Source organism: Neolamprologus multifasciatus, chromosome 11, assembly GCF_963576455.1.
Source record: "Neolamprologus multifasciatus chromosome 11, fNeoMul1.2, whole genome shotgun sequence".
NCBI lineage: Eukaryota > Metazoa > Chordata > Actinopteri > Cichliformes > Cichlidae > Neolamprologus > Neolamprologus multifasciatus.
The window spans coordinates 9513265-9540151 of NC_140449.1; the positions used below are offsets into that span (position 1 = coordinate 9513265).

The following is a 26887-nucleotide window of genomic DNA, read 5'->3' on the forward strand; positions in this document are numbered from 1 at the left end:
CAGTTTGTACAGTTCAGTAGCAGTAGAGTCCCTACCTCATGACATGTTTATATTTTAGTTTAGTTTTATCTGTGCATGGTCTCGGCATAGCACAGCAGCATCATTGTATCATAATTGGAGTGTATGTTTCATCTGATTTGATTTCGGTCCTTTATAAAGCCCAAGAACGCTTTTGGGCCAAATTTGAGTGTTAGTTTCACTTACGATTGCGTGACAGTCGTATAATTTGCACGCACTGTGATCCACAGCATTCATCAGTTGCGAAATGTTCTGTAGAAAGAGAAATCTTTCTTCAAATGCTCAGTTCATTCGGGGGTCAGGCGAGAGCGAGACCATCCTACAATGAAGAAGGCAGTTTTGTATTTCGCCTGATGCTTTAGCAGCAGCTAATTCAGACGAATCTCTTAGAGTCAGAAAAGAGTCACAAGCTATTCAACTGGCCTTCTTAACCTGCATTTGCATTTTACTATACAGGAGTGTTAGGGAGAGAGGAGAGTCACTCCTTTCTCTCTCTTTGCAGCCCCTATCAATGATGTCATTGAGAGCCAATGAGAACGTACAGTGGAACTTGTAAGCATCCAAGCTCCACCTCCAGTCGCTTTGTGCATGGTAGCCCACATGGTCCTGCAGCATCACATTTTCACCATGCATTACTCTGCAGCAGAGAACGGGAGAGAGAGAGGCAGAGATACAGGGATGTGGCTCTTGGCTATGTGTTCTGATGTTAATCTACCGTGTCTGCTCAGAAATGAGTTGTTTATCCTTTTAAACATACAAAGAGCAACCAGATAACATTTTAAAAATGATTTGCCAAAAGCCTCTGAGATACTATTAGATAAGATTATAAAGAAGACTAAAATCCAGCCAAATAACATCGTTAATGTATACTAAATTATTGAAAGTAAGGCTAAAATGCAAAGAATCATTGGAGAAGATTACCTCGATAATATCCCTTAAATCAGTTCGAAATTTCAAATTAGTTACTAAAAGACATGCGGGTACCTGACAATGTTTTTGTCGGCTTTAATCAAATTACTCACTTTTTTCTTCTTGTAACCAGTGGAACTGATTGGAAGAGAAACATTTTACTTGCTTCCTGCTGGTGTTGTGCTAAAGACTCACGTCACTGTCTGGAAGTGAGTGGATCAGTTGGAATCAAGGTCAGTCGATAGTGTGACACACAGGTAGGGCAGATATAGGTCAGTGGCACAATATGGGTGGTGATGAGTCACAGACACACACAGACAGACATCGAGGGAGGGGGGAAGAGGGAGCATGGCGAATTGGACACTGAGATATGGAAGCTTTATTTAACACAAATCATATCAACTTGGCAATGTAACATATAAGTGAACAGGAAGTGCGTATTAAGCTGCACTCATAACTCTGTAGCTCTCACATGTGACATAGTGAATTTCAGTTGTGCAGTTGCATCCAGTACTCAGATAATGAAATAGTGAGTAAAACAGACACATCAGGGTTATAATAAACAATCATTATGACATGCCCGGCACTTGGCTCTTAATAGAGATTGCACTGGGGTGCTTTTTCCCACAATACAGCACGCTCCACTCTGTGCATCTTAATTACATTGCTTATCAGTAATGCTGTTATCAAGTGTGGGGCAGTTTTCGTAGCATTTGCCATTCGGTGGATTCTTTATGAGAGGATACATTCTTGTATGCGGTCGCCCTAGTGGGAGCTGCAAATCTAAACCTAATCCACTGAGTTACACAGGATGACATTAACGCAGCAATCTGTGCCATCTCTCAGTTCTGAAGTCTCAATATCCATCTAAGCTGCTCATTAAAGTGGGGAATGGTTTAACACCCTCTTTTTCTATGCGCCATATGCACAACTAAATCTGTGTCACTATAATCGCTTATCCATCCTTGTTTGTTGTTACACTAAAATGCAGCTCATTCTCTGCCTGGAAGTGAAGTCTAATAAGAGCCACGCTTTGTACTGCAGAGTTGGAGCAATGTATTACCTTAGATTCTCATCCCGGAGATGCCAGCATTCTTACATCTACATTGTTTCTATCCATTTATAATGCACAGCATGTCTGTAAACCCGACTCATGCTATGCAAGGTGCATTCGATTAGAATACAACATCAGGCCTAGAGTAACTAATCACTACAATGAGCCTAATTCTCCTAGACATTTTGTGGTTGGGCCTCTTGAAAGCTATCAGGTTTAATTTTTACTGTTCGCTGTATGGAGGTTATGGGAAATGCAGCTGATAGTGGCTCACATAAAATCCCTATAATAAATTTATGTGTACGCTGGTGGTGTTTTCTGGTTTATTAAGCAACAAAATGACAACAAATGCCACTTAAGGCCCAATCTGTTTCCGCAGCATGTGATGCCTACACACCGTCGACCCTTAACTGTGTATGTTAACACTGCGCTTTATCTAATTCATGCTATTTTTACAGTCTCATATGTACTGTCTGATGCTCTGATACTAGCGCTGACAGATGGCCAAACAAATTTTGAGTTGGACCTTCAGAGCGCAACAGCCGCTCAAACAGATTTTGTATGTGTTATGTTCTGCGCGCCTTAACAAAAGAACAGAATTGGTTGAGATGGGCTGGTTGTCAAAAACAGCAGCAGTTAATAATCTTTTCATTTTCTCCACCAGCCGATTTTGGGCTGATAGTCCTTTTTTGCATATCATTGAATCATACAGTTGGTACAGTTCAGTGAATTACAGTGCAGTAAAACAGGCCCACCATTACTAATCATGATGACAGCCCTAATTCTCCGAGCTACAGGCATTCTGTGGTCATCCTGTTGCAAACTATCAGAGCTTAGTTTTACCACTCAGCGCCTGTAGCCGAGAGATAAGTTAACGTGCTCTGCTGGCATGCTAATACATACCAGCACTGGGGGACAGGAATAAATTATTTCTTTATGACTGCGCACAAGGCAGAGCATTTGAAGGGAGCGTAGGGAGAGATAGAGAGGAAACATAGGGAGATGAAGCAGAAAGAACAGACATGGGGGTAAATGATGGGCCGAGAAGACAGGAGGGGAAAAAAAGGAAATAGAGACCCAGATTGAGAGGGGAAAAAAGAGTTAGAAAGAGAGATAAAAAAGACAAGGATAATGCAGATAGCAAGCCTCATTGTGCTCTTTATATCAGCCTTTCTTCAGTTTATAGTAATTCTGTCACCATGCCTGTGGTGAGAGAAGCAGCCATAAGTAAAGCTATGAGCTCAGCATCAACAGAGGGTTTGTTTTGGGAAATAATAATGGCAGAGAAGTTTTATTGCTCTGACCAGGAAACAACAGCCTGCATCCACAAACGTGCGACCTTTTCACCGGTTTTGCCCTACTTTTAAACGCTCAAGTCACGCAACGACAAATGGGTGTCAGATAACATTAAAGTGAGTGAAATCTCACTAAAATACACCCGGATTGGTTTCAGTGAATATAGCATTGATTCAAATGGTAATTTAAGATCTCTGAAACATAAAAAAAAAAAGTACTAACATTTAGCTAAATTATTTTTGAGTCTGCGTGCTGATGTCTTGTGTCATGCCACGTTGTGTGCTTACACTTGGCAGCCGCTGTACGTTTGCACTCTGGGATTTTAGTAGGGGCAAAACCACACCACGAACAGTAGCATGACGAGTCAGTCAATACATAAAGGCAAGCGCCAAATCAAAATTCACCGGATGATAGCTCGCACGAGGTGTTGCACAGCAGGTCCGACTGTCTCTGAAGATATTGCTTTCCATCCCTCTTTCATCTATGCCCAGGTATAGATATGGGGGACACAATTTCCAATAACAGCCTTTAGCTGTCTGGTGGTCTGTCTATTATGGATCAACTTATTACCTCCATAAATGCAGAGCATGTTGCTGTCTGGGAATGGGCTGATAATCCCTCTAAAGACTGGGGTTTTATCAAAGCTAAATCTGCTTCACACACACGCACAGACACGGACAGGCATGCCCCACATGAGTACACATAGACACACACATACACACACACATGACTTGCCTGGTATAAGCATAGACATATGTGTGAGGACTGGGATTTTATCACAGACAAATCTGTGATTGTCTGGTAGTTAAAAGATTCTAAAGCAGTGATTTTATAGACACAAACACACGCACACACACACACACACGTGTCATTAGCGCATGAACACTGGCTTCCTTGCTACAGGCACAGTGTAGTTAAGTGATATCATTGCTGCTATTCTTCAATACTGTGATTCACTTTGGATTATTAATCTGATAAGGGCTCAGTAAATCATTTCACTGACAGCTTTTATTATATTCACTTACTTCTGTTTTCTTTTTACCCCCGCTTTAATATAAAGTCCCATTCCCAGCCATGCCCGGCTTTTTTCAGTTTCCTACGATTGTGTAAGGTCCCCATCAACACTGCAAAGCCCATTTCGATTTTTGCTATAGTTTTACAGAGATAAGATTTTGAACATCGTGTTTCCCCTTTTGAAAAATAGAAGAAAACAAATAGTAAGATGTGTGTCAATCCAGTTAAGGAGGAAACGGTTCATGCTGCGTCTGAGATAAGCAGTCGGGCACTGCATTGTACAGCCTAATTGAAATGACAGCTGTCTCAAGCTAATTGATCCGCAGCAGAGCCAGAACACAGGGAGTGAAGAGACGCTGGCCTTCAGTGCAAGGTTAGAGAAAGAAAAGCTGCCAGTGATGAAGACCCAGCTTGCAGCCAGCATGCTGCTTTTTTGAAGGTTGGACCTAGACTGAGTTGGCACTGTTTTCCCAGACCAGCAAGTCAGAGGAGAATGCCCTCCAGTAGTGAATGCTTGGACTGTCCTCAGTGCTGGGTACTCACTCTTAGATTCAAGTACATGACCCGACTGTATCTGTTTACTTTATTTTCCATCATTCTTTTAACAGCGTTGGAAGGATGTAGGCTTTCTGTCATTTTTTGACAGAGCAGAGCAGCACTGAAAATTAAAAATAGCATACCGTCAAGTCACTCACGGGCAAGTCGTGACAGCGGTAGCAGTTCATAAAATGTAACATACATTGCAGAGTCCCCCATTGGAGCATGTCTATGAGGACTAAAAGATCTTAGGTGCAGAAGGAGTGCACACTGGTGGATTTCTTCTTTTGGTTTAAGCCCCACAATCAGCTACTTTTGGCGACTCCTGGAAGAAATGTCCAGGAGACTCGAAAACTCTTGCTAAACAGAGCTCTTAGTTTCAGTGTCTGCTGCCTTCCCTCATGCATTCGATTACACTCATGTCCATGTAGTTCACATTTTCTGGTTTAGACACGTTGACCGCTTCGTTTTGGTGTCTCGGAGTCAGTTTGGTGTCAGTACTTGCCCTTGATCAGCAGGCAGAAGTTAGGAGTTACATAAAGGTTGTGTATTTTGGTGCTTTAGATGAAATGAACTCAAAGTAGCATTCATTTTGTCAGGTTGATGACAGATGACAGAAGATATGTTGCTTACCTCCATTGTGTGCTTGTAAACAAATTTACAATGATTTTGTGTCACCTTTCCACATTCCCTCCAAAAGATGTATTCTGTCAGAGAATGATGCTTCTTTATATTAGGGAGCAACCTGCCTCAGCTGCCAGCCATATTCTGTAGACTGAAAGGAAAATTAAAGACAGTTATTCTGTTTGAAACTACATCCTTTGATTTCCTAAAGGATTTATAATGTTTTGACAGTAATTATTTAAAATATTAACTTTAAAAAAACAACACAAAACAATCACAGCAAGAGAGCAAATATTTCATACAGGGATAAAAGCGCAGGAGAATGAGTGAGAATCTCGAGAATGCAATAAATGAGCTTTAGCTACAATCCTGCTGCCCTGGAAATGTCACTTGAGATTTTTTCTTAGTTTCCCTTAATTATTTATTTATTTTTTAGTGATGATTTTTCTTTTCACTTATTTCAAAATATCAAGTGCAGTTTTCTTGTCTCTTGTATCACTCTATCATTTAGTCCTGGGAACTTCATATATATATATATATATATATATATATAAACATAAAGACAATGTCTAAATAAACAATGCTGTGTCTTAATGACATGCAAATCCAAAGTATATCTTTGAGCTTTTTTGAGAAATACATAACGAGTGGAAGTGGGGGTTTTCCAGTTATAGGTGGCAATATTAGAGTTAGATGGTGTGTTGTCTCTTTTCGTGTCTGTTTGATATTTTGTGATATGTGCTTTCTGCTTTTGGAGAAGTATTATTCAAGCAGGTTAATCCAGAATATTATCTTCTGTCATCTTGCCTCTGCACCATGTCAGGACTGTGTACTTTGGCTGACTAATACCAAATCTATTTTGATGTTTTGATCGAGATATCTTTGAGCTTAGCTGGATATAGTGTGATAAATCAGATTATGTCCCATAACACTAGCTGAGATATCAGACTCGAAACTGTCCTGCTCTATGCAAACAACTCTGCTTTCAGGAATGGGAATTTTGTTGCTATCAAGATTACCGAGTAGAATAAAGATATCTACATCATCTTACTCAATGCCGTTCCTAACCTTTTGGGAGATATAAGGTGACATGTAGACAGCTAGGACAGGAGCCTCATTTAAACTAGATCTGCCAGCGGGACCTGGATTTCTTTGGATGTATTTTTGCATGCTGTTCTTTTCTTTCTTTTTGTTGCAAAAAGACTATAAAGTTTTAGAAAGTGCATAAAAGCATTTATTTTAAATATTCATGTCTACCCTTTCATCAATTAAAACCTTATTCTGTTTTAAAATGAACCTTTTGCTAATAAAGTACAGTGTGATTGGTACTTGTTACAGTATGGTGAATGTCATACTAAGAGATAACTCAGAGTTTATCTATGTGCATGGCAGTGCCATTTATAGCTATGATGATGAATATTAAATGCTGGGTTTCCTTGAGGCAGATAATGCCTGTGACTGTAAGTCTTACCCTGAAAGTATCTGCAATGACACGATTTTCCAGTCCAGTGCGGGACATAATCTGAGTGCCTGGAAATGGGCTGAATAAACTCAAGTTAATTTCCTGCTCTGAATAAAGCAGTAATTCCAGGCTGGATACAGCCTTGACGATGGACACAGGTGGATACAAGCCCAGGTTTTTGTAAAACATGGCACCGCACGCAACAGTAAGGGCTCACATTTAATTTAAAAGCTGTTTAAAGCAATGCACCTCAAGCTAAGGCTTTTCCGGGCAATATTAAAAATTCAGTGGAGTATAAAGGTTGACATATTGCTTTTCCAGGTCATATGAGGTCAATATGAAATCTCTGGTGGGAATGCGGCTGAATAAGGCCAAGTTGTGTCCCACTTTTATTATTATTATGCATTCAATTGCTTTGCATCAGCTATTCTGTGCTATACTTTGTTACCAGCTCTGCTGCACAAGGTCAAGTTCATGGTGCTTGTATATCCTTGCTGAATAAGACTGATTATGACTCAAACCCACCATAGTGTGTCTGACTCATTGATAATCACTGAAATTCTTACACATATTTGCACCATCATCCGCCTGTAGTGTTTGGGTTGTACGGCTGGGAGCAAAGTTTATAAAACCTTAACATAACCTGCTCTCATTAAGACTAACAATCCACTTGAAATCACATTTGGAGGCAAATTTCTTTTCAGACAAGGTCAGAGAAATGAGCTGATTAAGAATGAGTCATACCTTTATTTATACATTAGGCAGTTACTCGGCACACTTTGACAAACAAGCGGTGTTAGCTATCAGATATCTGTCACGGGCTAGACTCATCAGTGGCTCCGTAATCTGTGCCCCACTTCTTAGAAGCCTATGATCAGTGGGCTCAGTAGACTCGTTCAACAAGCAGCTGAAGACTCATCTTTTAAAATTGCCATTTGGGTAGAATTTCATTTCATTTTATTGTTTTATTTCATTTAATTTTTTTTGCCATTGTTGGTTTTGTTTGGTGTGAAGCACTTTGTGATTTCAAAAGGCGCTAAATAAATAAATGCACTTACTTTTTGCCAGCGAGCCTGTTGTGGAAATAGGAATCATTTACTATTGTCTTAATTATAAGGAGTGGAACTAATTTACTCCTCAGAACCTGGCTACCTAGTACAGCTACTACACTACGTTTCTTTTCTGGTGTTCAGGCTGATAACTTGTTAAATATTAATTCACTCTTTTTCCAAACTGAGGTACCTCCTTGTACACTTTAATTGGTTTAGTGAGCATTAAGAATGCTCACATGCAGCTTAATTGCCCATTTATATGACTCATTTACTTTTATTACAAATTGCCTAGCTTTATTTCAGCACTTCGGGCAGACTAGATGAACCTGACTGGACTTGTTCTGCCTAAAATTCAATCCAGAATCAACTAAATCTTCCTGCACGTACAAATTTAATCCATGTGCCTAATTTAGGACGCTTAGACAACAGACATACGTGTGAGTGTCAAAGTGTTTCAAGCGCCTCAGTGATTCCATGCTCATTTGTGAGAATCTCTTTCGCCCGCTGTTTATGTTTGCCGTCTGTTGTGACTTGAACGCACGCAGACAGAGGATGCTTTACCGGCTACTTGGTAAGCTCTCTGATGTCCTCAGCATGTATAGTAATGAGAACTGCTGACACAGTGATCCAGGGACACTCAGACACAAAGATGTTCAGGATGAAAGCACACAGACAGAAGGTGTTTTTTCTTTCTTTCGTCCATTCTTATCTATTTCACTTCATTTCCTTCATTTGATTTCTCACTTTCTCGTATCTGTTTGCCTTCCCTTGTAACTTATTCCATCTTTCTTTTCCCTGTTGCCTACACTGCATGTCTGAGTCTGTATTTTTAAATATATATATATATATAATTTTTTACCTCTGACTTCATTTTTCAGATTTTCTCCATCACACACAGACTCACACTGAAGTGCTGTCTTGCCACAATAGACAGTGGGAGGACTGCGCCAGCCTCCTCTTCAGTTCACTGCCAGTTCACTCAGCTGCACACTGACAGGAATGATGCTAGAGAGAAATGCAAATCGGATCATGACGGCTGTGCCAGCCACAAATGTTAACATCCCTCCTCAAAACTTTAGGTACCGTTTTGCATTCACTTGAAAGTGCAGCTCTAGACTTTTAGACATGGTTTTGTATTATTCTCGTCTCAGTGCGGCTAGACTGGTAATGTACTGTCACTCTGTGCTGATTCACCTGTCCCTGCAGCTCGCACGCAGTCTAAAAATATCACTTCAGGCTTTGTGAAAGTCAAAAGCATCTCATTTCTCATTTAATGAGAAATGAGAATACAACACAAAGTGGCATCATTACATTAAGTGCATTCTGGGACCCCAAAATGCAAGGTTGTCACCCCTTTGTGACGACCTTGCAAAGATCATCAATCTTACAAAGTTTTTTATTTGGCACAGTTTCTTTTCACAGTATGAATGGCTGGTAATTTTAGTTGTGTAGAGCAAAGACAAGCTGTCCTTGTCATGTCGAGTATTTTTTTTTATGCTGGACTGTGCCCTTGGACAAAAATATTAGAGTCCCCACTGAGTTATGCACTCTCCATCAGTCTGTGTGCACGTCTGCCTCATCATCTTGGCCTCTCTCTCACACACTGCACTTGCACTACCTCCTCTGTCACTTTCCCTCTTCCTCCTTTAGTTACGCTTTGACTTTTCTTCTTTTTTGTCTCTCTGCTTTCTTTTTTTCCCTCCCTCAGTCTCTTGTCTGCATTGCTGTCTTTCAGAATTTGCTTTTTTAAGTTTCCTTGTGCCGGTGCCGGCTGCCTGTCACAGTTGAGATGCATCTGTCTTACTCTCGCTTTTCTTAATCTCTGGCTGCCTCTCTGGCTGGCTGCATGACTGTCTGTTTCCATAGCTCTGCCTCTGTTTCTAGCTGTGTCTGTCTGTTGGCCTCTACCTCCCACTCTCTAACTCTCTTTGTCTTGTGCTCAAATGCCTTCTTAGCTCTAATGTTTTTTTTTTTTGCTCTCTACTTAACTCTATTTCCAGATTTTTTTCTCAACCATTGTAGTTCTCCATGTTAACATAGCCCGTTGAGCACCCCTTCATTTTGCACTGGTTTGCTCCTTCTCTCTTTTGATGACTGAGTCACTGTCCTCCTCCGTCACGTGTGTTCATTCAATCACTGTGAGAGCTCACTTCTTGAGGAGTTTCCCTCCTTAGATTACCTCTGACCTGCATGGGAAAGATGGTGACTTATTCCTTTTTTAGCGAGTTCACATTACTTTTCATGTGTTTTAGGCTACCTGCATAATACCAAGTACAGAAAAAACAGGTTTCACGAGTTGGCTTTGACCTGGATCTGTACAAATTATTTTATCTGCCGAGAATAAAATATTTGCTCACCATCTTCACAACATTTATGGCGCTAACTGCCCTCTAGCAGGTACAGCTAATATTTTGCACTCAGTCAATTTTGATTTGATGGAATTTGTTTTTGTGTTTTTATAAATAAAATTAGACTGAAATGAATTGAACTGAAATCTATGCCATCTGTGTTTTGCAGGCCTCGTCACATGTGTGTATACATATGACATCCATATTCTGTGCTGTTGAAGTTCTGTGTGTGTGTCTATATTTAGATTACCTTTCCTATTCAACACATTAGGATATCTCTCAATTAGTGACAAGGAATTTCCAAACCACTGGAGCCATTGTCTTAAACTAGGGCTCCATAAAGCTTAATTTCCCATAGAGAAAAGGGGTAGCGGGGTTGTTTTGAAGTCCAAATGTTCTTATCTCATGCACTATTAAGTGAGGCACTGGGGTGTGTTGGTAACATGGTTTAGAGTCCGTCTGTCACAGCCTCAGGTTATGCTGCTTCTGGTGCACACACACGCATACATGTGCATACAAACGCATGCATATTCACACAAATGAAAAGACAAACTACATGCACACATAGACACACAAGCAACTATTTTTTTCAGCCACCCATTTGCACACGTAAACACTGCCTCAGGGCTGTATAGCATGAGTCCTGTTTGGCATCGGTGCAGGTCAGAAGGGTTCCCTGAGACTTCACTTCACTGATCACATCAGGGGACACTAATAGCTTTTATGTATGTGTTTCCATATATATTAAGTATTGATTCAACTTTGACTTGAAAGGTAACATAGGGCGTTTAGGCTGGCTTTGGATTATTCAGTTTGATCTCAGTGTGAATATAATGAGAGAATAGTGTGCATGTACGGCACACTATTCTTATTACATTTTAAGTGACATTCAGTACACTACTGCACATGCATTTCCATTGAGAGTCAATCCATTCTTTGTATCAATAATGCAAATATTTATTTTTACTACACCTCAAGTATTTCAGCAGACTTTCTTCAATGAATCCAGTCAGTCATCATGAAGCAGGAAAGAAAAGAAGTGAAGGATGTTGGAGCATATGTAAGAGCACCTGTGAGTTCTGTGTTCGTTTATCATGTGAACATTTTCTTCTTTCAAATCAAAGACTTTGCTAAGGAACACTTGACTTTATTTGCTTTGCAACCCAGAATAAAATGTGAATCCACTGAATGCACTTTCAATCATTTTATAGACACGGAGTAGAGATGTATAAGAAGATGAAAACAAGCATGAAACTCATCTTTAAGCACTCAACAGTATGGAATGTGGAGTTGCTGCAAATCTGTGAAAAGCACAAGAGTAGTTAATTGTTAATAATAGTAATAGCTCTCATTACTCCTTCATATATGTGTGTGGAAATGCATGTATATCCTTGGTTAAGAAAAATCTGTCTAATAAAATCATGCCAGTTCAAGAACATCCTTGAAGAAGTGAGCGTTTCACTGTCGAGGTCAACAACCAAGAGATGCCCTCATGAATGTAAATACAGAGGGCTGCAACTCAATGGAAACACTGAAGAGCAGAAAGGCCAGATTCAACTTTGACAGAGAACATTTAAAAGAGTCTGCACACTTCTGAAATTTTTTTTTTGGACAGATGAAACCAAATTAGCATGTGCCAGAATGATGGGAAAAGTAAAGAGAAGGAAAGGAACCGCTCATGTGAGCATATCACATTAACAGTCAAACATTGGAGAGGCAGTATTATGGCACGGGGGTGTATGACTCCCGGCTGAACCAGATCTCTGATGTTTAGTGTTGATGTGACTGCTGATAGAAACAGCAGGTTGAATTGTGAAGTGTAGAAGGCTATATTCTCCGCTCAGATTCAACCAAATGCTGCAAAACTGAGCCGACACTTCACAGTGGAAGTGAAACAGCACTTAAAGCACACTACAAAATCAACCCAAGGGTTTCTCAAAGCAAAGAAATGCAGGATTCTTACACGGCCAAGCCAGTCACCTGATCTCAACCCATAAGTGCGTGCTTTGCAGTTACTGAAGCACAAACTGAATGCAGAAAGACTCACAAAGAAGAAGCTTCAGTGATGGCCTCAAATAGCATCTTAGCATTTGTTGATGTCCATGAGTTGTAGACTTTAGGCCCATCACTGACTGTAAAGTAATCCACTGTGTTGATGTAGAGAGGGAAAAAAACAGAATGTGTAATTTCCCCTAAACCAAACTAGATGCAGATGTAATGCACTGACGCAGATCTCCACGTGCACACATACGTCCACCTATAGATGAACTGAAAAACACAAGCAGATGCAGACATCAAGCCTGGGAGAGGCTCTGGCAGGCTGTGAGGTGCTGCAGTGAAATTGATGCCACATACACTTTGTGTATTTTGCTTGTGTGTGCAGGCGTGCATACATGTGTGTTTTGGCCTTAACTGCCGGCAGTCCCGTGTAGGAGCTCTGATAGTGTGTGTTTGTGTGTGTCTATAAAAGATAGAGGCCAGATTTTGGGACAAAAGTTAAAGATTATCCTAAGTTGGTACACTCTTTTTGTTTTTTCCTCAAATTCATCCTCAAGGTTTTTCTCATATTGTCAGACTCTGACACACACACACACACACACACACACACACACACACACACACACACACACACACACACACACACACACACACACACACACACACACACACACACACAGATAGTATACAGTGTCTTTGCTGCAGGCACCAAAGTAACATTCTCAGTTCTGGTCGATTCCAGTTGGCCTGTGTCAGGTGCTACTTTCATATGTAAGGTGGCTGTTATGTGTGCCTCTGTGTTTGCATGGGGCAAAGAGGTAGTCAGACAGTATTTGTCTTTCTTTGCATGCGTGCCAGGTAAACTGATGCCTGATGTGTCTCTGCATATGTGTGGATGAAACTGGGTGAGGGGTATGTTAGCGTCAATGCAGTCATCATGGAAGCAGGAAAGAAAAGAAGTAAAGGATGTTTGAGCATATGTAGGAGCACCTGTGACTTTGGTCTTCGTTTGTCATGTGAACATTTTTCCTTCAAATTAAAAACTATTCTAAACATGAACTACAGAACCGTTTGACAGTTAACAAACTCAATGAAGTCTCTTTTCTTATGATTTCACTCTGAGCTCACGGAAGAGCTGGGCTTCTACCACCAAAGGCACCAAACTTCGAATACATTTTTCTGTTTCATTTCTTTGTTTTCTGGTTATCCAGGGCTGAATTTTTTTTCTGCTGTCACACAAAACGCTCATGTATGCTTCAAGCTTTTGCTGAGTGAGTAACACAAAGTACGACAGACTGTGTGTGAAGTGCTAAGTGAGCAGAAGACTGCATGGCAGCCTCTCACAGAGTTTGCCAAATGCATGTTGCCTTGGCAGAAGAACTGTCCTTTCTGAGCAGCTAGTGGTACCAATGATCAAATGTGTTACATGTATATGTCTGTGTGTTGGTGAGTCAGACCGCTCAGTATTTCTCAGTTTGTTTGGAGCACCAAGTAGCATCTGAAGAGAAGAGTAGCTTCCTGCTCTGATAATGACAGAACAGCATGCATTTTTAGCATGAGTGTAGTGTATCTACTGATAACATCAGCTTAAGTCCAGATTCCCTAGAGAGAGCTTGTATTTATGTTTGTAGAGCTGGGGTGTGCTCTTTTAACTAATCTGTTAGGTACAGTTTTTTACAGTTGTTTTTCTATGTGGACGCATGCACACAAACATGCCGGTTTGTCCATAACGCAACAAACGGCAAGATCTTCTGACAAGACTGGTGAGCCCTAAAGTGGGTTTATCAACAAAGCACTTCTGAGCAGTGAGGAGGAGGCGAAAGAGGAGATGAAGAGTTGACAGTAGCAACAGGGGTCTTTTCTACTTAAAAGTTTACCCGAGAGAAACTTTTGAGATCAAGGCCCAGGCGACTGACTCGCAGCTGACCAAAGTCCGGGTAAAAAAACACAAATCAAAACCAAAAAAGACATCAACTGAAAACTTGGGGAAGTTACGAAAGGCTTCAAAGTGAGACAGAGAGGGATTAAAGTGAGACAGGTGTGCTGGATTCTGTGGTTGTTGTGATACTGGAATTTAAAACTTGATACCAATATCCAGGAAAATGTCATAGATACTAATTTAGATGCCATGAGAGAAAAAATGACACAATTGTGTTTTTATTAAAAAAACAAAAAAGACTACAACAATACTGGTTGGTGCAAAAGAATTCAACTATAACCCTGTTTAGTTTCTGTGCTTCTGGTGACTTGGCACCATATTTTTAGTGGTGTGCAAATAAAACTGGAAGCTTGTTAACATTACAGACAAGCAGGACTGATAACGTGTGCTAATAGCTGCTACCTTAATTGTGACTTAACATATAGCTAACAAGAGTAAAAGCTGAACACCTAATGCTAAAATGTTCTGACCAGGTATGTATTTATATTAAGTGTTTAATTAAGTGTTTTCTTAAGTGTTGTTGAAACGGAAGCTTTATTGACCTAACAAAACACCTCATAAAGACTGGGGTGTGAGTCATTAAGGTTACGTTCACACTGCAGGCGAAAGCGCACTTTTTTGACCCTATACAACCCATATCCGATCATGGTATGACAGTGTGAACAGCACAAATCCGACCTAAATCACTTTCGTATGTGGTACTGAATCCGATACATATCTGATATTTTAGAAAGCGACTGCTGTTTGAATGGTCATGTCACATTAATAATAATAATGGATTGCATTTATATAGCGCCCTCAAAGCGCCTTACAATTCCACTATTCATTCACTCTCACATTCACACACTGGTGGAGGCAGCTACAGTTGTAGCCACAGCTGCCCTGGGGCAGACTGACAGAAGCCATCGGCCCCTCTGGCCATCACCAGTAGGCGGTAGGTGAAGTGTCTTGCCCAAGGACACAACAACCGAGGCAATCCAAGCTGCGGCTCGAACCGGCAACCTTCCGATTACAAGACGAACTGCCAACTCTTGAGTCACGTTCGCCCCTTGAATCTGTCTTTTTAAATCTATTGAATTAAATCTGTCTTTTGCGTCGCTGACACAAGACAGACGCCAATTATCAGTGCCGGAGAAGCGCCCAAGAAGACATCGTGAACGCTTCCTGGCCATCCAGTGTAGATGTTAGTGAAACTGTTGGGAAGACAACGTTGGAGAAATGTGAACATTTTATTTGTATAATAATCTGTATAATCTGCAGATTCTGACAGAAATCTGCAACTATCCTTTGAAGCACCACTCCTCTAACAGCAATAAGGATAATTATTAGACCATATTTAAATAACAAAATAACTTTATAACTTAAAGCAAAATTGGGAAACGTAAAGTCCGAAACAAGTCTTTATATTAAGGGCCATCAGTCAAACAATACTGTTTGGTCTGGGTCTAAACAGAGTGCGTTGTGTGTGACGTCTTCTTTTGCACATGCAGGCCGCTTTGAGGGCCGTGAATGGTTCACACTAGAGCGCGTTTGCTGTCACATTTTATTTGTATTGTGAACAAGCAGACAAAAAAATCGGATTTGATCAAAAAATCGGAATTGAGCATTAAGACCTGCAGTGTGAACGTAGCCTAAGATGCTATGCTAAGTTTGCTGCGCTGCTGTTCATGTGTCAGGTGCTAGTGAAGAGAAGGGCTTTGTGCCTGCCTGTCTTCAGGAGTGTTCTGTCACATTGCGAGTCAGCTGCTGGAAACAATGCTGTTTCAAATGATTAGTCATACTAAAAGTAATTTTTAGTATCAGTTAGTGTTCAATTATGCTATGCTATATGCTAGCTTCTTTAAAATTTTGGTATTGAAAGGTACTGTATTGGTTCTGGAATTGGTTATAGTGACATCCATAGTGGATATCTTGCATAGATAAGAAATGGGGGAAAAAACAAAACAAAAAAATAAACCACACACAAAATACACACTCACATAAATTTCACTAGTTGCACAAAATTTCAAGCCAATTTGGAAGAACGTTCAGACTTGTTTTATTCATGATGGACTTTGTTGTCAAAGAACCAAGTTGGGTGCTTGTATCTTAACATGCAGCATGCATTATGCTCACTTCTCACTGTGACTTTAATTAACCATCGTTCAGCCTCATCACAAATTTTTAATAGTATCCAAAGCTATTTTTGACAATACCCAGCAAGCCTGCCTATTCAGATAATTAAGCTCCAAAGTTGCCATCACAGCCAAATTTTCAAGTTTAGGGTTGTCCCGAGGCATTTGAATTTTTAATTTTTTTTCCACTGCCACATTCTTCTAAATTTGCATGAGCGGGCCTAATTAGAGGTTGAATTTGGTTGCAAAGCACTGACTGCACCACCAAGTTTTTATCCAGCCTTAAAGCACACAAGAGGCCTGTCTTGGTGTCTCAGCAGAATTAAGCGTATAATATCACAAGTGTTGATGCCGCTCACAACCCGGAATGTTTTCCCTGCCGCTCTTCATTTCATGCTATGACATTTACATCTTTTAAAGAAACCCACATTCCTTTAAATACTGAGACAAAGATAAAATGAAAGCAAAAGTTGCAAATATGGTAACGAAACCCAGTGAGTTCTTTCAAACATTTAGCAAAAAGATAGTAATGCATTACATGGTGTGTTTCTGCACAGTATATGTGCTTCAGAAGTCATTTAATGATCTCTACAGGGTCTTTGAAGCATTATGTGAGGTATCGGTCTCATGCAATGTTACTTTCCACTTACAATGTATCTGCATAGCCAAAAGCAAAGAGCCTGAAGTTCAGCCCATTAAATGGATCCAAGTTATCCTCAGGCTTCTTTTCCATCCAGCAGGGTTTTATAAGGGGTATATTTCACTGACTCACTGGCACAGCTGAGCAGGGAAATCCTTCTCTTCACGGTCTAGTTAGGATGACTGATGCAAATATGCTGCTGCTGAGTCCAGACACTGACACCATCATCACACTGACCCACTTAAAGAGCGAGAGAGCGAAATAGAGACAGAGTGAGAGAGGATGTTCCAAGTCATTTGTGACTTACATTTATTATTGTGACTTCACGTGTTTTAAGTCGTTTCAAAGCTATTAAAGCACCGACTCGTGCACGCAAGCTCTGTGATGTGGGAAGGAGGACGAGATATATTTCAGCTCATTTCAGATGAATGTCCGGGACATTCTTTGGACATGCATGAAAGAAAGAGATCAGCTTCAGATCATTTGTGATGCATATTGCATTGTATATTTTCTGTGCAACCACATGCCTTTCCTCTGTGTGGAACTTTCCTAATTGATACATATGGTAGCCATCAACTTTTGCATGGATCTTTTGATCTGGTCGTCTTGTTAAGAAAAGAGTGAATGTTTGTTTTACAACATCATGATAGTATCATCCAGTCTTATTTTTGTAAAGTTTGAACATTTAGCAATCTTAACCTAAGGATATAGTTAACTATCCCCTCTATAGCCTTGGCTTGTTCAGTCTGGTAAGTGTTAAAGAGGAACTCATTTAACTTAAGTAACTTTACCATTTAACTGTCACAACCTGGCTTGATTTGGTCCAGGTTATTGCAAAGAATGAATGCCATTGAAATGCAGCAGATTTAACTGGAGGTGGATGGAGTGGATGACAGGTGAAAGATCAGCGATTACTAGGGCTGCCACAATTAGTCGACTAGTCACGATTACGTCGACTATCAAAATTGTCGACGACTGATTTAATAGTCGACGCGTCGTTGAAGCTTTGTAAGATGACAAAAGCAGCAGGAATAAGTAGTAGGAGTGTATTAAGTGTAATAACGGACTGAAACAGAAGATGGCAGCACTGCATGTACAAGGATGCCAGCTGCCGTTAAACCCCAAAGAAGAAGAAGTAGCTCTGTCCCAGAATTCATAGCGCAGCCCAGCTCAATTTCCAACAATGGCGGCAGCTAGTTAGTTTTAATATTACTCTTATTATTCTTTCTGGGTCACAAAATAAACGTTTAACATATTTTCAGGCGAGAATGTAGCTGTGTAAACCTCAAATATCTGCTCAGTTTATCAAGACACCACATATTTTCAAAAGCGCTCCGACGTTTTCGGAGACATCTGTTACCCACTAGCTCGATAGCTAGCCGGGGACAAGGCTCACTAGAGCCCGTGAGAACACCGGACTTCCAGCGAATCGTTTTCAAACCCACCGTGGTCTTTCGCTACTCAGGTTAAACATATATAAGTCACTTAGATAACTTAAAAATGTTATTGTTTGGCTTTTTTTTTAGTATTTTATTTGTTCCTGGGTAAATCAGTTTGGCTGAGGTTAAAGTTATAGTTTTTACACAGCTGAATAAATGTCAAGAAGACAACTGATTATCAGAAGTGTGAGATGCTCGAGAATATACTCCGGTGTCCCGTTATATTTTAGATAGCAAGGAGTTTATTAAACTTCACCAAAACAATCTGCAAATTTCATTAAAATTTAACAAACTATGATCTTGTCTTTATTTTTAGTTAGCGCATACCTTAAACACTTAAAGCTGTAAGCTAATGATAGTTATATAAGAGCAGATGCTGCTGGTGCAATAAGCTGTAGGTTTTATGTCCAATGGATGCATGATCTGATTAGTCGACTGATCGCAAAAATAATCGGTGACTAGTCGACTATCAAAATAATCGGCAATATGTCTGTGAAGGTTCTCAGTCATCCAGGTCATCGTAGTCAAAGGAGCTTGCAAAGAAAAGTGTCTGGACTTCTTTAAGTTACTTGAAGACGTTTCACCTCTCATCCGAGAAGCTTCTTCAGTTCTAAGGTCAAATGGTGGGGAGTCCCAGATATAAACCTAGTAGGAGTGTCCCCCCACAGAGGGACAAAAGGACCCCCTGATGATCCTCTAATCGCCTGAGCCAAGGTGTGGAACTGGGTGTGGGTCCCAATCAGCCAGAGTTTCGGGTGAGTTCATTGTGAAACCTGGCCCCACCTTATCATGCGACCTTAGAACTGAAGAAATAAATAAATATATATATATATATATATATATATATATATATATATATATATATATATATATATATATATATATATATATATATATATAATGTGCTGGAATGTGCAGAAAATAGGTTTAAATGTTAAACTAATTTCTTCCAGTCAGATAATGTTGCATATAACTAAAATTTTCCTTCATGCATAAAGTTAAAAGATTAAAACTAACAAAACAAGTTTTAAAAAGAGACTTTTCCATTTGATTACATTTTGTATGATGATTATGTAGAAAAAGTAGAATTGGGCTGAAAGATCTATGCTTTATCACCTATTCAGGTTGTAAATCATGTTTTTAAAAAGTAACTAAGTAACTAAGTAATTAATTACTTTTGAAAATAAGTAATCAGTAAAGTAACGGGATTACTTTTTTGGGGGATGTAATCAGTAATTAATTACTGATTACTTTTTTCAAGTAACTTGACCAACACTGCTGGTAATATTGGCAATCATGTCACTGCAGGATTCAGTACTAAACCTGAACGCCACTCACATCAACCAAGACCTGTGAGTGCCTAAACGTAACCATTAAAACTAACAATGCTGTAGCAGCAAAATCTGTAAATCAAATACATTGTTACGCATTCATCGTCAACATTTTTATAACTTGTCTGGTTAATAGAAAGCACATTAAAAGCTGTATGTTTTCTTCAAAATGCATTTTCAGTTGTTGACTACTTGGCTTTAAATATCTTATGGCAGCACTTTTTGTGAGGTAAAAGTGAAAGGCACTATCAGATAGGAAGTCTCTGATTGTAGCCTGGCCCACTAATTTGTCTGGGTAACAAACAAAGTCAGCATTTTGGAAGGGCTGTGACACAACTAATGAAAGTCGTTATGTTATTTAAACGTTTACAATTACCCCATTTTACATCATAATAAACCACAAACGCCCGTACACTCCAGAAGTTGCACGAAACTCATCTTTAATCCTTGCCGTTGTCACTTATTTTTTTTCTCACCACGTTTATGCCTTTTTGTGTATTTGTTATTCGCTTATTGTAATTACTTTAATGAAAATATCTTGCCCAGGTACTGAAATCCACATTAGCTCCTACGCCTTCTTCTTGTTTATATTCCACGTGAGTGCTGCTGGCCTTATTGCTCGTTAACCTTTCCTAATATGACCTGCGTGTATTAATAACACTCAGTAGGAAAGGTCAATCAATGTGTGTGCGTGCATTAGTGCTTGTTTAATTGTTTGTCACCAGGAATGCTTATGCAATCTGTAAGTGGCTCTGCATAGGAGGTATATGGGCTTTTCGGTGAAGTGGTGAGGGTAAATTGAATTTGCTCTTAATAATTAACCAGGACAAATGGTTTGATTTTTGTAATTGAGTTAAAACTTGGGAACGCAAAACCCCTTTTTATCTATACAGAATTGCCTTGTTTATATCAAGTACTTCATTAAATTATGCTTGACCTTAAAGAATATTATTACAATATAAATGTATATATCTGACTCGTGTAACTAGGTTAATGAATTTCAACCAATTGTCTCATTAAAATGTTGCGTGCAATTCTATGCGGACATTTTTAGTGCAGCAGTGCTTGGAGATGCTTATCTTCCAAAAAGAAAAAAAATGAAGATTTTCCATGTGCACCACTAAACAAATTACATAAAAATGTCCTAGTAGGCTTCTAATTGTTATAGTAGTAGTAGAAATGCAGCTAAATATGTATCAGCACAGTGATTCAGTTATTTAACTTAGCTTTCGATTTTTGCCATTTTTCTGTGTTAAACTACTGGATCAAGCAGTTTTGATGATTTATTTTTAGCTTCTGCACTGTAACTGAACCCTCTTTAATGAGCTCCGTGGTTTTTTTTTCAGTCTGGATCCAAATCATTGGGAAAGGAAGCCCAGGCATGTGTGCATCTGCAGAATCAGAGAGTGGGTATACTTGGCAGTCAAACAGATCAGGGTGTCATGCGTGAATCCACTAAAAGTATTGATTATTGCTAAGAATGCTCAAATGTTTAGAGAAGTCCTTGCTAACCTGCCTACTGAGTAGTCCTGCTTGGTGCATTACCACCTGCTTCCTTAAACATGATGAGTGATGGACATTGTTAATAAAACCAAAGCTTACTGTCCTGAACCATGAAACATGGATAATTTTCATTTAGTGTTAGTGTTTATAGTGATCGCGCACTTATGTCTACATGATCGTGTACTCTTGGCAAATAGTCTATATTTATAGTTTTTTGAGCCAGAAGCGACCATGTTTGAGTGAGAGGATGGCGTGCTGACACAAGTGTTTTTCTTTGACTGACAGTGATGTACATTTTGTCATCGGATGGTGAGCGCAAGGCTCTGACTGAATGTCCGTGTTGATGTTTTGACTGTGCAGACTCGTCCTCTGAGACGGCACATTATTATGCATCAACTATGTGCCCTTCAGGCAGACCTCCGAGAAGTCAAACAGGAATGAATACTTAGCAGAGGTGTCTCCAGCTGTTCATGTCTGCAACAGAGTACAATCACTCAGTAACGCTAACAAGCCGGGTTAGCAAGGTGCGTCAATGTACTGTATGGTTAAATTGCAAAGATGCATAGATGTACTAATTAGTGCATACAAGCAAACAAGACATAAAAAAAAGCTGCAGTACACTTATTGGGAAGTCTGTCAGTGCATTAACAAAATAACTTGTTGTATTATTCATCCAATACCTGTGTTAGACATGCACCAATATTACAAACATGGACACGTGACAGCATGTAAATGTTAGCTAAAACAGCAGCTTGGTGCTTCATATATTAACACATCCCCATTGGCACCAAATAATCTTCCAAGGTCAGGTTCAGCTCAAGGAAATCTTTAAATGTGCAGTGAATACTTTCTGTGTTTTTGAAATATTAGATCTTTATCTGCCATCCCAGAATTGCGTATGAAATTTACTTGAACTCTCTGTTTAATACGTCCTCATGCTCTTAACTTTTTTTGTCTCAGACCTCAAGAAACTGTTTTTCATTTTGTTTTAGATAACAGATCACCACTGTCTAGTATTATTAATTATAGCCCACAAAGAGATAAAAATAATAAACGGAGGCATTGCTTCACAAACAGAGAAGCATACCTGAGTGTTTATCTCTGTGTGGTTGACTGCTAGGTGAATGCGAATGCAGTCAACCACAGCTCGATTCTTGGTTTATGTACACTGTATATATATATATATATCTATCTATCTATCTATATATATATATATATATATATATATATATATATATATATATATATATATATATATATATATATATCTACAAGCCTGTTTGTTGTGCTGACTTTGCTGTGGCAGAGCTTAAAAGCATGCACACAAAGTTCAGCTTTCATTTAATTGCAGCCCACCAAATACCCAATTTTGGGTCCCAATCCGTGGTTTAGAAAAACAGCCGACACGACCCACTGCAGACGAGCATTTCATGTTTTCTCGGTGTGTGATTTCCAATCTGACTGAGGCCCGATAACGGCGACATTGCTGTTACTCATTCCCTCAGATCCCCATGCCTTCGTCTCTCCTAATCAGATTTCTCTGGTTGGGTTATTTATCATCGCCAGCTCTGACTGTGAGTGATGCTTGGCTAATGGGTTTAGCATTCAAATGTGCCGGCTTGATGCGACAGAATCCCAACAAGGGTTGTCATTCCTGTGGCAGCAGCAGCTCCAGAGTGGCGTAAATAAGAGCAAAAAATAACACTGAAATTTGCATTCATGTCATGTCTTTTTTTTTCTTCTTTTTTTTTGAACTTTTGGGTTTGATTGATTTTAAAAGTGATAAAGTAATATGGAGATAGAGGTGAAGAAAGGAAAAAAGAAAGAAAGTTCAAGTTTGTTAAGAATGACAAGATCAAGATGTTCATCCATGCATACGTTTACTGATGTATCCATCCAACCATCCATGAACTGTGCATTTCTGTTTGCCTGTTCATTTATTACCAGTTCAGATGGGATAAAAAAGGGATCTTGACTCACTGAGAGAGAGCCAGGAAATAAAGAAATGCATCAAAAAAACAGTATACAGCACAGAAAGTCTTTGACAGGATGAAGAGCCCATAAACAGAAATGAGTTGTGCTGAATGACAGTTATGGTTATGACAGTAAGTCATAAACCAACAGCTGTGAGTCTTCTGCGACTCTTCTATCTAATTTCACAATTGCACCTGCACCGTGCGGTGACATTCTGTGGTATGTGCTTGTGAGACGGGTCGTCGTCTCTTTTTGTTTGTTGCACAATCTGCAGCGATGACAGAACGCTAAATAACAAGACAGCTGTTTGTCTTTCCCCGCTTCTTCTTTTTTTCTCTCGATGATGTGTGGTTGAGTGTCAGGTGCATCCTTTCCTGATGTTTGATCTAAGGCCATAAATTAACTGATAGCAGTGATAACGACGCAGAGTGCATGTGTATGGATGCACGTGTGGGCTTGTGCGTGCGTGTACGTCAGACGCTGCAGTCTTCACTGTTCCACCACCTGTTCCATGTAAATAGCTCCATATGTGTGGATGGAAGACTTTATAGGGCTCATGGGAAACATTATGGACGCCCTTATCGGCTCATCAGTCATGTAACCCGGTTACAAAGGGAAACATTTGATCACAATGAGCGATATCAAGAACGCTTTACTTTCAACTATTAATTCTGCTCCTTAGTAGTTTCTAAAGTGTGTAGATTCTTCCTCAGCAGATTGCTAATCAACCACCAGTTTCAGCATTATTCCGGGCAAGTCTCGACATGCATACACCCTCTGAGTTTAGGCAGTTTGTCTTGTCTTCCAGGATTCTGCTCACGCCTACACTCACAGAAACACATGCGACACCAGTTTACTGGGATGTTCAGTATTCATTGGCGTCAAAAGAAAAGAAAAAGTGAAAAAAAACTCAATTTAAAAAATGCAACAGAGCACATCTGTATCACCCTACATGGCGGTAAAGTTGCAAAACCTGATCATGAGGTGTGAAGCACGTTTGAAGCAGTGATAGACTTTATCGTTATGTAACACACTGTTTGTGTGCATTTGCATGGACAAGTTAACCAGGTAGTTAGTATCTTGTTCTGGTTAGAAAAATACAACTTCACCTCTATAATCTCTATAATGTCGCACTCATAATAGATTACAGTTTTTTGCTGCAATCTCATCCTTTTTTCACCTCCTCCAGCCTTATTTCTCAGTGTCTCTCATCTCTTTACTCCTAGTGTTTATTTATATATTATTGCCCCTGTATTTTGTCCTCGCATGCATTACATTTAATTACGTGGTTTGCGCTGGATCATCTTGCTGAATACAAAAAGTATATATTACTTATCCTAGAGCATTTCCTTGCAGCACAGTTTAAATGTGATTGAATTGTCACAGTGTATCTGTGTTTTGTCCCTCCTTTTGTGCGGGCTGATGAACTGACAAACCCTCGTGTCTCTGTATTTTGATTCAGTGTGCGTGCTTATTTGCCTAAATGTGTGCGCCTAGGTTATGCGTCCCAGCATGACTTCTAGTCTCCCACTTAGCTTTGTAATTACCTTTTTTCCTGCTATGACTGTTAATTGGAGTAGGGGAAAGTCACTGCTGTGCACATGCAGACACACAGATTAACACATGCACAGTTGAGCTGTCTCACCGAGAGCGATCAGGACCCTTAAGTGCTCTTAATTAAGTTAAAGCTCCACAGTGACATGTTTTTGTATTTATCTGTTCTGATTTTTCATTTATCATTTTCCGAAACTAATCCTTTGTGTATATAGTTACCCCGGTGAGTGGGAAATGACACTTTGACAGCCTGTTCGGTCTGCTGTTGACAAGTGCGAGTGAGAAATTTCATTTTTCATTCGGATGCAGAGGAGCTGACACCAAATGACTGTGATGAAGTTTTTAATTGAATTTTGAAAATGGTTATGTATTTTCATTTTTACATATTTCATTACTTACCATGTGGAAAGCTGCTCATCAACATTTACCATAAGGACAAGGAAACTCAAACTTCACATTAGTTTGTAGCTTTTTACATATTGATTTGACAATACTATAATTTGACATGCTTCGATGAAAGCTGCTAAGTTGGGGAAATTATGTTTTAAGTGTTAAATATGTATATTTTAACATGCTATTTATTATGTTGATTTTTGTTAATCTGTCTAAACTCTAATTGAGATCTTTTCCGACAGTTTTTTTCACTCATCCATAGCATTCAAACCTCACAGTTTTGGAGTCTACAGTTACAGGGGCTAGTCGGTACCACTACTGGTACCATGAAGCTAAATGTGAGCTTGCACAAGTACTCCACATCAATACATACCACTGCCCGTGGGACATTTAGGCTCATCTGACTGTTCGGGTGCTTTCAGAACAGATCATGTGGTTTGAGTTATAGGTTAGTATAAATCAGAGGATCAGTGAAACAGGAAGGCAGTTAGGCGTGAGTTGAATAAAATGGTTTTCTGATTGTTACACTGCCAACACATTGTAACTTATTGTAGCTTTAGTTTCTTTCTCTTTCTGTCTATGGCTTTCTCCTTCTTTCTTATTCACTTCAATAACGTTTTCTTTATTCTTTATTCATTCTGGAATCAAAGGCGATCTATAATTTCATAATGTTGACAGACTGACAAAAAGTAAAAAGTGTGCAGAGACAGAAGATTTCAAATAGAGTATCTGAAAGTGTCACTTCAAGATCCAGTCCAGAACACTGCAGTTGATAGATAGAAATGTTTAAAACGACAGCTATCCCCTGGCACATGATGTCTCGTATATCACAGTATTCCTGTTCTTAATGTATGGCAGTGCGGGTTTCAAGTTTTTGCATCATTCTTGTATGCCTATTTGCAGGAATGGTTTCCCTTCCAAGTCGTGAGGTCAAGGATTCCTGCAGGTGCATGGCCCAAAGGCTGCATTTTTGGAGACATCAGAGAAACTTTCTCACTCTGACAAAACAAGCGAGACACGTAACAATAACCAACACACATTTTTGAGAGGAGGTGGACTTTCTGCAACCATCAGGGATGTGTCTGTACATGGGATGCATTTACACACAGATTACTTATTAATTTTTGTTTGGTCCGCTTGTTCCAGTGGTAAGGAAACGTTTTTTTTTGTCATTTGCATTTTTTCTCTTGCATTTTGTGAGTCTGAGATGTAATGTGTGATTGTAGCCATGGTCGAGACCGTTCCTAGTCTATGTGTGTGTATATCTGTGTGTGTGTGTGCACACGCGTGTGCATGTACGTAATTTTGTGACAAGAAAGCCACAGATTATTGCACATGAAATGTTATTCATACAAAGCAGCTCTAGCGTGACTATCCCCCTGCTACAGCACTCAACAGCCTATTGGAGAAATACAACAGAACAAATCTCAGTGAAAATAACAGTCTGCAAATCTCACAAGGGAGGTTCTCTTCAACTTCTCGTCATTTCTGATTTTACTTTTTTCCAACTGAGGTCCTTGTTGTAAGTTAAAAAAAAGAATGTGTCTTTTTTTTTATATGAACAGAAAGGCTGTAAACATTTGTGTGCTGGGAACTGTTACAGTACAGCATGAGGGTGTTGTCTAGAAACCCCCCAGAAGAAGGAAGGTGTATAAAAGTTTGGAGGTTAACACTAACTAGAGGTGGGA

General features: G+C 39.6%; 1 long non-coding RNA gene across 10 annotated transcripts in view; it reads left to right on the plus strand.

Moving 5' to 3' along the window:
• Nucleotides 1-26887, plus strand: part of LOC146507811 (uncharacterized) — a 109976-nt gene that overhangs the window by 4245 nt on the left and 78844 nt on the right. Inside the window, exons 3-4 of one of the 10 annotated variants that reach the window (XR_014876820.1) lie at nucleotides 26103-26347; nucleotides 26588-26881. The exons of 8 other annotated variants lie outside the window; for them this stretch is intronic. This is a non-coding gene — a long non-coding RNA (uncharacterized LOC146507811). The remainder of the gene's footprint in view (nucleotides 1-26102; nucleotides 26348-26587; nucleotides 26882-26887) is intronic. One more of the 10 variants, XR_014876823.1, reaches the window with a different exon arrangement.